This window comes from Gobio gobio, assembly GCF_949357685.1.
Source record: "Gobio gobio genome assembly, chromosome: 22".
Classification (NCBI taxonomy): Eukaryota; Metazoa; Chordata; class Actinopteri; order Cypriniformes; family Gobionidae; genus Gobio; species Gobio gobio.
The window spans coordinates 36450483-36463078 of record NC_137118.1 but is presented as its reverse complement, the minus strand read 5'-3'; positions in this window follow the sequence as shown (position 1 = coordinate 36463078).

Below are 12596 nucleotides of genomic sequence, written 5' to 3'. Positions count from 1 at the left end.
CGCACAGGTGTAGCCTCGTACGAGAAATAAACAGCGGGAAAGTAAATCCACTGAATTATCAATGGTTCAAAATCATATCGGAAAGTTTACAGAAAAGGAAAAAAAAAAGAACGAAAAAGAAATTAAAAAGAAAAAGCTCTGAAACTCCAGCGTGTGAAGGGATTGAGATGATGGCTGTTAGCTGTTCTCAGAGCAACATCCCTCTTCACCACCTCGCACCGTCCAGCAGTCAGCAAGCACGCGCATCTTCCCCTGCTGCACTGATCACTCCAGAGCTCAGCATCAGCACCAGAGCATCACACAACACAACACCCCCCTCTCACTCTCTTACTCTCTCTCTCTCTCTCTCTCTCTCCTCTGCAGCCTTAAAGGTGCAGGGGTGCTGCTCTTAAAGAGAGAGTCCAAGCACACCAAAACAAACGTAAGTAATCATGTGATCACTCACATGCACAAAATTAGGGTAATTTTATTCCCAAGCTAAGTTATTAAATACATTAAAATGCAAATTATACAAACATGATGATAAATGTTATTTCAATTATTTATATATTTTTGTGTGTGTGTGTGACACGTAGAAAAAGTCTAGGTGTCTGGATATTGTACAAAATTTATTGAATACATTAACATGCAAATGATAATACATGATAATAAATGTTATTTAAATTATATTTGTGTGTGTGTGTGCGTGTGTGTGTGACAAGGTGTCTGGATATTGTAACAAAAAAAATTTTTGAAAAAAGCCTAATTTAAAGGAAGCCATCTTGTCATGTAAAAAGAGAATTACCAATAAATATTTCAAATTGTTTCCCTTTTTTAATGAAAAGTTATGTTTTGTTTTAATTTGATATTCATGGGGGGAAAAAATTATGTATATACACACATATATATCTATCTATCTGAACCACTACACCACTTTGTGTTAATTTGATTGTATTAACTAACACAAATTAAGAATGAGCAATATATTTTATAGCATTTTTTTAACCTCTGTTAATAAAAATGTTCATGTTCACAGTGCATTAACTAACGTTAACAGATCCCACTTTTGATTGTAAAAATGTATTAGTAAATGTTGAGATGAATGAAACCCACATGGCTGTGGAAAGAACACAAAAAAGCATGTGGCAAGTTCTTGAATTTGATTTGACCCGTTAGCAATGTTTAAAAATAAAAGAGTGTGGAATGAAGGTAACATTAACATCACAGTTGTGTGTGACAACTTCCTCTAAATGATCTTAATTGGAAGACATGAATTCATGTCATTTAATGCGGTTTCTGTTAGGATTCAGGACCCCTGAGGGCGTGTGAGGGTTTTTTTTCGTCCCTTAAGCTGGCTTCATTAATCGACCTTGACAAATCAGAGCATTTGCCTCCTGCGCAGTGAGGCGTTGGTGCGACTCATTGCGTTTTCATGAAAAACATTAACCTTTAATTAGATTTGAGTAGCCTATGTTCTGTCTAATAATAACACAATAAACTTGATGTTTTTGAACCATTTTTATCTGCCATTAAAAAAAGAAATACATGAATGTGGTATTTATTATTATTATTATTATCTAGAAAATTAATAATATTACTATTTTATATAATATATATTTAATTCTATATACTTTTCAAATATTCATATTATATATTCAAAATAAAGAAATACCTAAATGTGATATTTATTATTATTATCTAGACAGTTAATACTGCTGCTACAACCAATAATATTGTTTTAAGTATTATGTGTGTGTGTGTATGTATATAATGCTTAATTAATTTTATTATATAAAAAAAAATTGTTATTATTAACCAGACAAGTACTATATACACCGATCAGGTATAACATTATGACAGCTGAAGTGAGTAACACTGATTATCTCTTCATCACAGCACTTGTTAGTGGGTGGGATATATTAGGCAGCAAGTGAATATTTTGTCCTCAAAGTTGAAGTGTTAGAAGCAGGAAATATTGGGCAATCATAAGGATTAGAGCGAGTTTGAAAAGCGCCAAATTGTGATGGCTAGACAACTGGGTCAGAGCATCTCCAAAACTGGAGCTCTTGTGGGGTGTCCCCGGTCTGCAGTGGGCAGTATCTATCAAAAGTGGTCCAAGGAAGGAACAGTAGTGAACCGGCAACAGGGTCATGGGCGGCCAAGGCTCACTGATGCACGTGTGGAGCGAAGGCTGGCCCGTGTGGTCCGATCAAACAGACAAGCTACTGTAGCTCAAATTGCTCAAGAAGTTAATGCTGGTTCTGATCGAAAGGTGTCAGAATACACACGCATCGCAGTTTGCTGTGTATGGGGCTGCATAGCCGAAGACAAGTCAGGGTCCCCATGGTGGGGAAAATGTTATGCCTGGTCAGTATATATATACATACACATATTTAATACCAATAATTATTCAGAACACAGATATTTTTTTTACTAGTAGGTGCAGGACACTATAGTTCATTAATGTAAGTGAGGATAGCAAAATAAAGTAAACTGTGACATATTATACCCAAAAATTCTTCATACAGTGGAGTAAAACTGATAAAAATTTGGTACCAAAACTATTCAGACCCTTTGACCCGACCATGTTTTGCTTAAGTGTTTTTTCTTTAATTGCTAATGTGACCTTTTACACCACAGACTGAACAAAATGAGGCATTGCTTGGTCATTGGTTGACCTAAATTGGAATGATCTAATTGTGTACTTAAATTTAACAGCTGATTGTAATCCATTACATACCTTTCTATCAAAGTTGACATTATCAAGATTAATTTGTTCTGACAGAGTTTAACTTTTGAGTTATTGTCATATTTTATTACCATTTTCTAAACTATAAAATGAATAAACTGATAATATGAGAAAATGATGAAGGTATCTGATAAAAAAAAAAAAATATATATATATATACACACACACACACACACACACACACACACACACACACACACACACACACACACACACACACACACACACACACACACACACACACACACACACACACACACACACACACACACACACACACACACACACACACACACACACACACACACACACACACACAGAGTACACACACACACACACACACACACACACACACACACACACACACGTTTGTTTTTGTGAAATGTGAGGACATTCCATAGGCGTAATGGTTTTTATACTGTACAAACCGTATTTTCTATCCCCTTACACTGCCCCTGCCCCTAAACCTAACCCTCACAGGAGACTGTGCAGTTCACTTTCTGTGAAAAAAAACTTGTTCTGTGTGATTTATAAGCATTTTGAAAAGTGAGGACATGGGGAACGTCCTCATATTTCACCCTCTTTTTGTAATACCTATGTCATACCCATGTCATTATACACATTTGTGTCCTGATATTTCACGAAAACATGCCCACAGTACACAGTACACACACACACACACACACACACACGAGCCAAAATGTTATGAGCAGTCACACTCACAGGTGAAGTGAATTTCATTGATCATCTCCTTCCAAAGCCACATATTAAGGTCTGGGTATTAGATGGTAAGCAAACAATCAGTTCTCATTGTCAACGTGTTGGATATATAAAGAAAAGCAACTTTGTTTGATCAGTCTGTGGTGTAAAAGGTCCCATTAGCAATTAAAGAAAAACACTTAAAAGGGGTCATGAACTGAGAAATCAACTTTACCCTTGAGCTTTTCATAAAAGGTCATGGTAATATAAGAATATCCTGTAAGTTTCAGAGCTGAAAACGTCCTTGTTAGTCAAAGAACACCAGGCCCAGCAAACGATCGATCTCAGAATGTGCCAGGCTATGACGTCAGAGTGTAGTGAAGCACCGCCTCAACAGAAGATGAACAACGCCTAATTCTGTAGCCCCGCCCACCGACTCGTGCCACTGACATGACATAGGCCTACATAGAGCTAAACCGCATCGAACGTAAGAAATAAAGAAATAAACATACCGCATAAGCTTCGTTCGGATTCCAATATTATGAATGCATGGATGAACTTTATTTTTAACGAATATCCAGCTCACGGGGGGAAGACACGGATTCGTTTGTAAACAAGAGACTGGATTTGCAAACAGGATGAGATTACATGGATGAATGAAGCAACACACTAATGTGAGTAAAAAATGTTTTTTATATGTGATAGTATTGCATTTTTACAGATCGTATTGATTATGTGTACATGTCTAACTGAACATACCTTAGCACGCTGTCACAAGCTAAAGAATCCTTTATGTATGGTGTTGTTGGTTCATTGCGATTCGGGATCAGGCTCTGGCATGTATGGACCAGGGCTTGCAAAGCCAACGTCCCGGGCTGTGTTTTTCAGAAGGCTACCAAAATGTAAGCCTTAAAGGCCTTTTTCTTAAAGGCCCACTGACATCAAAATAAAGTTTTTTAGCTTTTAGTATGATTATCTTAGCCTTAAGGTTATGAATAAACCGGTGTGTTCCAAAACAATGACAAAATTCGCATTTAGGAGATATAAGCATTCAAAACTTACAGTCTCTCACTTCCGTTAAAACGAATCACAGATTTTGATTACATCATCGCAGACTTCACCTTCTCATCAAATCTTCTGTCCAATCAAATGCGCTCTAGAATCTGAAGTCCCGCCCCCTGCTTTATAAATAGACCCTGAACTGTCTGAAAACGGTCAGTTGTTCACGCATTTACTATTTTCTACATGGTGAATGGCACATAGCGCACTATATATGCGATAGGAAACGATTCAGACTTCAGTGTAAATATGTTTTCAATTGAGGTGAATGAAGTCTGGGTTCACAATAGTTTCACGCAGCGCACACACACACACATAGTCTAGAGCAGAGCCGTTGACTACATACACGAGAGCGCAGCGCGGATCATATGCGCGAGTCGGCGCAGACAACAAAGCATATTGGACCCATTTAAATGCTGCACAGAATGCTGTATTTCAAGGAGATATGGAGGAGATTATGATGATAAAAGGTTAGATTCGGAGGAAACTGGCATTAAAAAAACAGAAAGGCTCTAGTCAAAATGCTATTGGCAGTTTCAAAAAAAGAGGAGGAGCTGCTAACAGCTGGAGCCGTTTGAGGGGAAATTACGTCAACACATTGAATAATGCTGCGCGTTCCAAGGCACTTCAGTGGGCCTTTAAATAGTGAAGAAATGACTCTCTTGACTGGAAGGGCGCGCGCTTATATTCATCGATCGTGCGGGCCAAGTAATAAAAAAATTACATTCCAATCAATCGTGGGCCGATGAGAGATGAATCATTGTGTTTGTTTGATAAAGACAATTTTGCGAGCCCTGGCTGTGGGCGATTCATTCCGGTTGAGGTTCCCCCACACGCTTTCACAGACAGGGGAGCAGAAGCTCATTAAATATGCACATCTTATCCAATCCTCGCCGTGGGCGTTTACGTGCAAGTCTTCAGTGCGGCACACCCATCAAAACCGAGCATTTCTTGAGAGAGCCTCCAAACCAGGGCAGAAAATAGCCTATTACTTATTCATTATGATGTTTTTGAATGTAAAAACCACGCAAACGTCATAAGTTGACCTCAGACAACAGTATACATTTAAAAAAAAAAAAAAAAAGCCAGTTCATGACCCCTTTAAGCAAAACATGGTCAGGTCAAAGTGTCTGAATAATTTTGGGCCCAAATTTATATACATTGTACTGGTAGTCCACTGTATGAAGAATTGTTGGGTATAATATGTCACAGTTCACTTTATTTTGAGAGCATTTCTTGAGAGAGCCTCCAAACCAGGGCAGAAAATAGCCTATTACTTATTCATTATGATGTTTTTTAATGTAAAAACCACGCAAACATCATAAGTTGACCTCAGACAACAGTATACATTTAAAAATAAAAAAGCCAGTTCATGACCCCTTTAAGCAAAACATGGTCAGGTCAAAATGTCTGAATAATTTTGGGCCCAAATTTATATAAATTGTACTGGTAGTCCACTGTATGAAGAATTGTTGGGTATAATATGTCACAGTTCACTTTATTTTGCTATCCTCACTTACATATTTTTTAACTAGTGCCCTGTACCCACTAGTAAAAAAAATATATCTGGTGTCTGAATATACAGTTTATATAATTTCACTGTTAAATTATATATTATATCTAATTTAATATGTATTTTATTTATTTAATGTACATTTTATTTATTTCTGAAATACTTTATTCTAAATGGTGAAATTATTTTTGTATAATGACCACTAAACCATAATAAACCCTTTGTTGATTGTTGTCAGTTTCGCATCTGTCTTATCATATGCTCTCTTTCTTCTTTACAGTAAATTATAATAATATTACAAAAGCATTGCTATATTTCTTTAACTGTTGATCTTCTATCTATAGTGTGATTTGTAGACAATTTGCTCCTTTCCTCGTCTGTACAGGCTCTGCCTGTGGTTTACAGATTCAGCACAGATCTTTGCATGCTGCAGAATACAGGAGCTGTCACTCGTCACTGCCAAAACCACAGCACATCATTAGACTCAGCCACCGCGACACGACTAACCCTCCGCTCCAGTCTGCTTTTCCTGAGCTCTGCACGCTCGTTTATCCTGATACATTTACTGAAATCCCCTCGACAGACGCAACTTCCTAGAAAGTGTGCTGTTATGATTAACTCAACAGGCGGCATGAAATACAAATTCCGGTGGCAAATAAAGCCAGTCGAGATGGTTCAATCTCTTCTCAAATAGTCCTGTGATTTTTAAGGCGCCTGTATTGTGTTCCCGTTCACAGTGTCCGGTAGTGTTTTTTCCACGGCTGCCTGCTGTCTTCACGTGAGCTGCACAAGTCATTACATTCCCCTCGGATCTTCATATCCCCCCACCCACCGCCCAGCACAACCTCTGCACCATTTACTGAATTAGAGATTTTCCTTTTCCCCAGGATTCACTTTAGGTGCCATTTTTGTCTTATCTTGTTTCTTAAGACGTGTCGAAATCCTTTATCTATCTCTTTTTATACATGAATGACTAGACGTGTGCTCTACCTTAAATGGCAACACATTCATTCTGATTCTCTCCATGCATGAGCCGCTTCACTGCAGCATAACTGAGCTCCCACATGCATGTTGTGCACTGTAAGCTTGTCTAAAGCAGCCATTGATTCACAGAGCATCCGCTCAGACCAGACAGGCTTTTGTCACGAGATGCGAAACAGTGAAAAAGCAATGGTTTCGTGTGCTTTTGTAGCTAACAACAATGTTGGCGCTCGGTTTGCACAGCTCACGCGAGACAGCCGCAGTTCGTACGGCGGGTTTAGCCGAGGGGAGTCGTGTTGGCTGCTATCACAGAGCAGATATCAGGGAGGCTCTCGCTGTTCTTTCTCAGGGGGCGAGTCATGTGCACCAGGCACGCCGAGGATGTTGTGTCCACGGATAGGCGTTGCCCATGGACACGTCTCCTGCGGTTTGCTCTCTCGGAGTGACTCCAGCCTAGAGGATGGGAGAGAACCTCAGGGAATGGATAAAACAGAACAGCTAATTATGAGTCAGGAGGGATATGGGAAGATGTTTGCATGTGTTTTTTTGCGAATTCAAATTAAATAAATTAACATATAAACTAAAAAAAAAGATAATAATAAAAAAAAAATTATAGAATAAAGTAGAAATAGTCCAGAAAACATTTTCAGTATTCTCAGGGATGATTATTGCATGTGTTTCAGTGTCGTAAACTGTTTATGCATTAAAACGTGTTCTTTAGTACATTAGTTCCTATTTTCCTATGGATTGCAAATTATCTTTAAATGAAATACATTTGAGTCTATAAGAATCTTTAAATGTTTAATATTTTCTGGCTATCAGAAATCACAGGAATATATCTATAAATCTATAATCAATAACAATTTATAGTTCTATATAAATTACATTGAATAAAAAAATATAAAATAAAATAAATATTTTATAGAATACAGTAGAAAATAGTCCAAGAAGCATTTCAGGATTCTCATGGATTTGGGACGATGCTTACATGTGTTTAGAATAGAATAGAAAAGAATAGAAAATATTTTTTTAACATAATAAGGTAGAAAAAAGTCCAGGAAACATTTGCAGGATTCTCAGGAATTTGGAACAATGTTTGCATGTGTAGAATATAATAAAATAGAATAGAATATTATGTAATTTTTAAAAATTCTATTCTATTCTAAAGTAGAGAAACAGTCCAGGAAACATTCCAGGATTCTCAGCGATTTGGGACAGTGTTTGCATGTGTAGAGTAGAGTAGAATAGAATATAATAGAATAGAATATAATTTTTTTAAACAAAAAGTAGAGAATAGTCCAAGAAGCATTTCAGGATTCTCATGGATTTGGGATGATGTTTGTATGTATTTAGAATAGAATAGAATAGAATTGTTGTATATAATAAAATAGACCAGGAAACATTTCAGGATTCTCAGGGTTTTGGGACAATGCTTACATGTGTAGAATAGAATTAAATAGAATATAATATTATATTATATATTTTAAAAAATTATATTCTATTCTAAAGTAGAAAAACAGTCCAGGAAACATTCCAGGATTCTCAGTGATTTGGGACGATGTTTGCATGTCTAGAATAGAATAGAATAGAATAGAATAGAATAGAATATAATATAATAGAATAGAATAGAATAGAATAGAATAGAATAGAATAGAATAGAATAGAATAGAATAGATTTAAAAAATAAAAATAAAGTAGAAAATAGTCCAAGAAGCATTTCAGAATTCTCATGGATTTGGGACGATGTTTGTGTGTATTTAGAATAGAATAGAATTGTTTTATATAATAAAGTAGAAAATAGTCCAGGAAACATTTGCAGGATTCTCAGGAATTTGGAACAATGTTTGCATGTGTAGAATAGAATAAAATAGAATAGAATATTATATATTTTTAAAATTCTATTCTATTCTAAAGTAGAAAAACAGTCCAGGAAACATTCCAGGATTCTCAGGAATTTGGGACGATGTTTGCATGTGTAGAATAGAATAGAATATAATTTTTTAAAACAAAATAAAGTAGAAAATAGTCCAGGAAACATTTGCAGGATTCTCAGGGATTTGGGACGATGTTTGCATGTGTAAAATAGAATCGAATTTCTAAATTCTATTCTATTCTAAAGTAGAAAACCGTCCAGGAAACATTTCAGGATTATCAGCGATTTGTGACGATGTTTGTATGTGTTTAGAACAGAACAGAATATTTTTTATATAATAAAGTTGAAAACAGTCCAGGAAACATTTGCAGGATTCTCAGGGATTTGGAACAATGTTTGCATGAGTAGAACAGAATAAAATAGAAAAGAGTATTATACAATTTTTTTTAAAATTCTATTCTATTCTAAAGTAGAAAATAGTCCAGGAAACATTTGCAGGATTCTCACTGACTTGGGACAATGTTTGCATGCGTTTAGAATAGAATAGAATAGAATATAATATAATTTTTTAACAAAATAAAGTAGAAAATAGTCCAGGAAACATTTGCCGGATTCTCAGGGATTTGGGACGATGTTTGCATGTGTAGAATAGAATAGAACATTATTTCATATAATAAAGTAGAAAATAGTCCAGGAAACTATTTGGATTTGGGACAATGCTTGCATGTGTTTAGAATAGAGTAGAGTAGAATTTTAAAATTCTATTCAATTCTAAAGTAGAAAACAGTCCAGGAAACATTCCAGGATTCTCAGCGATTTGGGACGATGTTTGCATGCGTTTTATGCCTTAAAAACGTGCTCTTTAGCAGTTGCTATTTTGAGCTTGTTCTGGAGTAAGAATGATAAACCTCCTGACGTGATCCTATTTGTATGCAACGGTTCAGAATGATGCTTTTGGACAGCATTTTTTTTATTTTTGATACAATAAGTGTTTCCCATAAATTTGTATTTTCAGCACATCTCTTGCTCTCTTTCACTGGATTTCTTTTTTTTTTTTCTTTTTTTGTCGACGTGGTTGATACCCATTACAGTTATGAATAGTCACCGTGTCTGGATGGTCCCTGGAGCTCTGGCTATATTCTGCCCTAACAAGCATTTCTGTGTCGGAGCATCAGCACCGGAGCTGCCGCTCTTGCAGCTGTTTCAGCTGTTGGGCTGGAGAATCCCTTACAAAAGCACACATGCCCGCAGCTCTCCCAGGACTCTTCTCACATGCTGCATTATTTCATCTAGAATGTTGCTTACAATAAATGACAGAATCCTACCGGATGTCTGGATGTTCCTCTGCATGTGGTAAGGATGTTATCTGTGACAATAGAGAAAGAAGAACAAAAGGAGTTAGAATCCAACCCAACCACTAAAGTGAAAAATTCTTAAAGTTGGAAAATTATGAATAACATCTATAGTCTTACTATACAAATATTTTTAAAAATATATGATAAATGTAATTGCAAAAAAAACACACACAAAAAAAACAGATATAGACACTTTTTAGGAAACAATGTTATTTAATCTAATAATATTGTCACATATTCTTCCTCTTAAAAACATACTCTAAATTATAATTAAATGCAATACATTTTAGTCAATATGGATCTCTTACATGTATTAATATTTCCTGACTTTCAGAAATGGCAGAAATCATGCAGTAATATTCTATAATATTTTACAATATATGATCGATAACATTCTAAAGTTTTTTCATAAATTAAATTGAACAAAATTATAAAATGTTTTATTAAGTAATTTATAAAATGAAGTTACATTTTTTCCAATGTGGTGGAATATTTACTATAGATTATCAATCATATTCTATAGTTATATATTAATAAAAAAAAATGTTTTAAATAAAGCAAAAAAAATACTCAAACATTTGAGGGTTCTCAGTTACACGTTTAGGGAATATTTCAGTGTCATAGACATTGAATTTTAATGAGATGACATGTCTTCTGAATAAAGAACTGTAGAAATCACGCTCAGATGACTGTAAATGGTGGCTACAGTGTTACTTTTGTTTGTTATGTACTAGTATTAACCAATAGTATCATGTGTCATCAGCTTTCAGACAGCAGAATATGCTCAAAAAACGAAGAATGTGTAACATACAAAATTATTTCTCTTTCACTTTCTTGTCTAAAATGCTTAAGATGTGAGGCGTGTTTGACTTCATTAATACCAGCAGCCGGGTGCTCATGTGAATGAGCTTGTTTTACAGGAGAGGTCCTGCCTAATAAGGTAACTCCCATGAATCACTGGAAGCTAAATGAAACGGCGAATTTCTCCCACACAGGAGAATAAGCGCTTGATTGGGCTGAACAGTCTTAATGACCCGCTGTTGGGAATCCATGTATTGATCACATATATTGGATTCTCAGAGTCTAACGGCTCAATGCAGCAGCGTCTTCATTCAGATCTCATCCTCTCAAGCAGCACGTCCATTGCAGCCCTAAATAAAACCACTTTCATCTGTAAAATGCATCTTCTTTGATCTCTGTTCAAAGGAAAGGGTACTAAGGTCTGTCATTTTGCCTGTTTATAATTATTTTTAGGATTATTTTGAGTGTGTTTTCTGTGTATTAATGAAGAACTGCTGACCCTTTCCTTTATTCTGATTATGACACAGTAACCCCACCCTGCCTCATTGGCCACTGACCGCCACCCGCCTGCCGTCCTGCTATTGGCTCTCCACAGCGATCCACGCCCAGCAGGACTCTTCAGGCGCAATGCAATAAAACGGGGCACTGTAGGGGAGAGAGAGAGAGAGAGAGAGAGAGAGAGAGAGAGAGAGAGAGAGAGAGAGAGAATGAAAGAAGCCATTGAATGAAAGAGGCATTAAAAAGCATCATAATAGTACCTTTGATACGTCATTGCAGCTACAATTTCATTTTGTGACAGGCTCCATGTTTCCACTACTGTTTCAAATGCAAAGCATTAAGCAATTATGAAATATATAATGAAAAAAAAAAGACAGCACTCAGGTAAAGGTAGTAAACAATCTGAATATTTTAATTTGTGAATTCATATTATGTTGCTGATGTTGATTTTTATTTGATTGATTTTCAGATTTTTATTCAACAAATTTCCCTTATTTTTATGTGAAAATCACAATGAATTAATTCATTTAAAGATTTATTTGTTTTACACTTGTACCGTAAAAAAAAAGAAAATTAAATTGATCACAAAAATATTACTTTACTACTATTATAATCTAGACAATGAGTGCAAATAATTTCAATATTTATTTGAGAAAAAATATATTTTTATTTATTTGATTCTAATATATATATATATATATATATATATATATATATATATATATATATATATATATATATATATATATATATATATATATATATATATATATATATATATATATATATATATATATATATATATTACCGTTTGTAACGTTGGTGTACTTGGAAAGAGCATGTTTGAAATTAAATCTTAGACATATGATGAGGAAACGACAAGGTGAAGATAATTTTCTATCTTGCATCCGAATTATGCAAAATATCTGAAATACTAATAAATGTTTGTATTTAGGATACATAAAACACTAACCATGAAATTAGCCTTAACAAAGCAAAGACATTTTGGACACTTTATTTCAAGGTAAAGATCATCATATTCTATCTTGCAACTGACTTATGCAAAATATATGAAAAATAAATAAATAT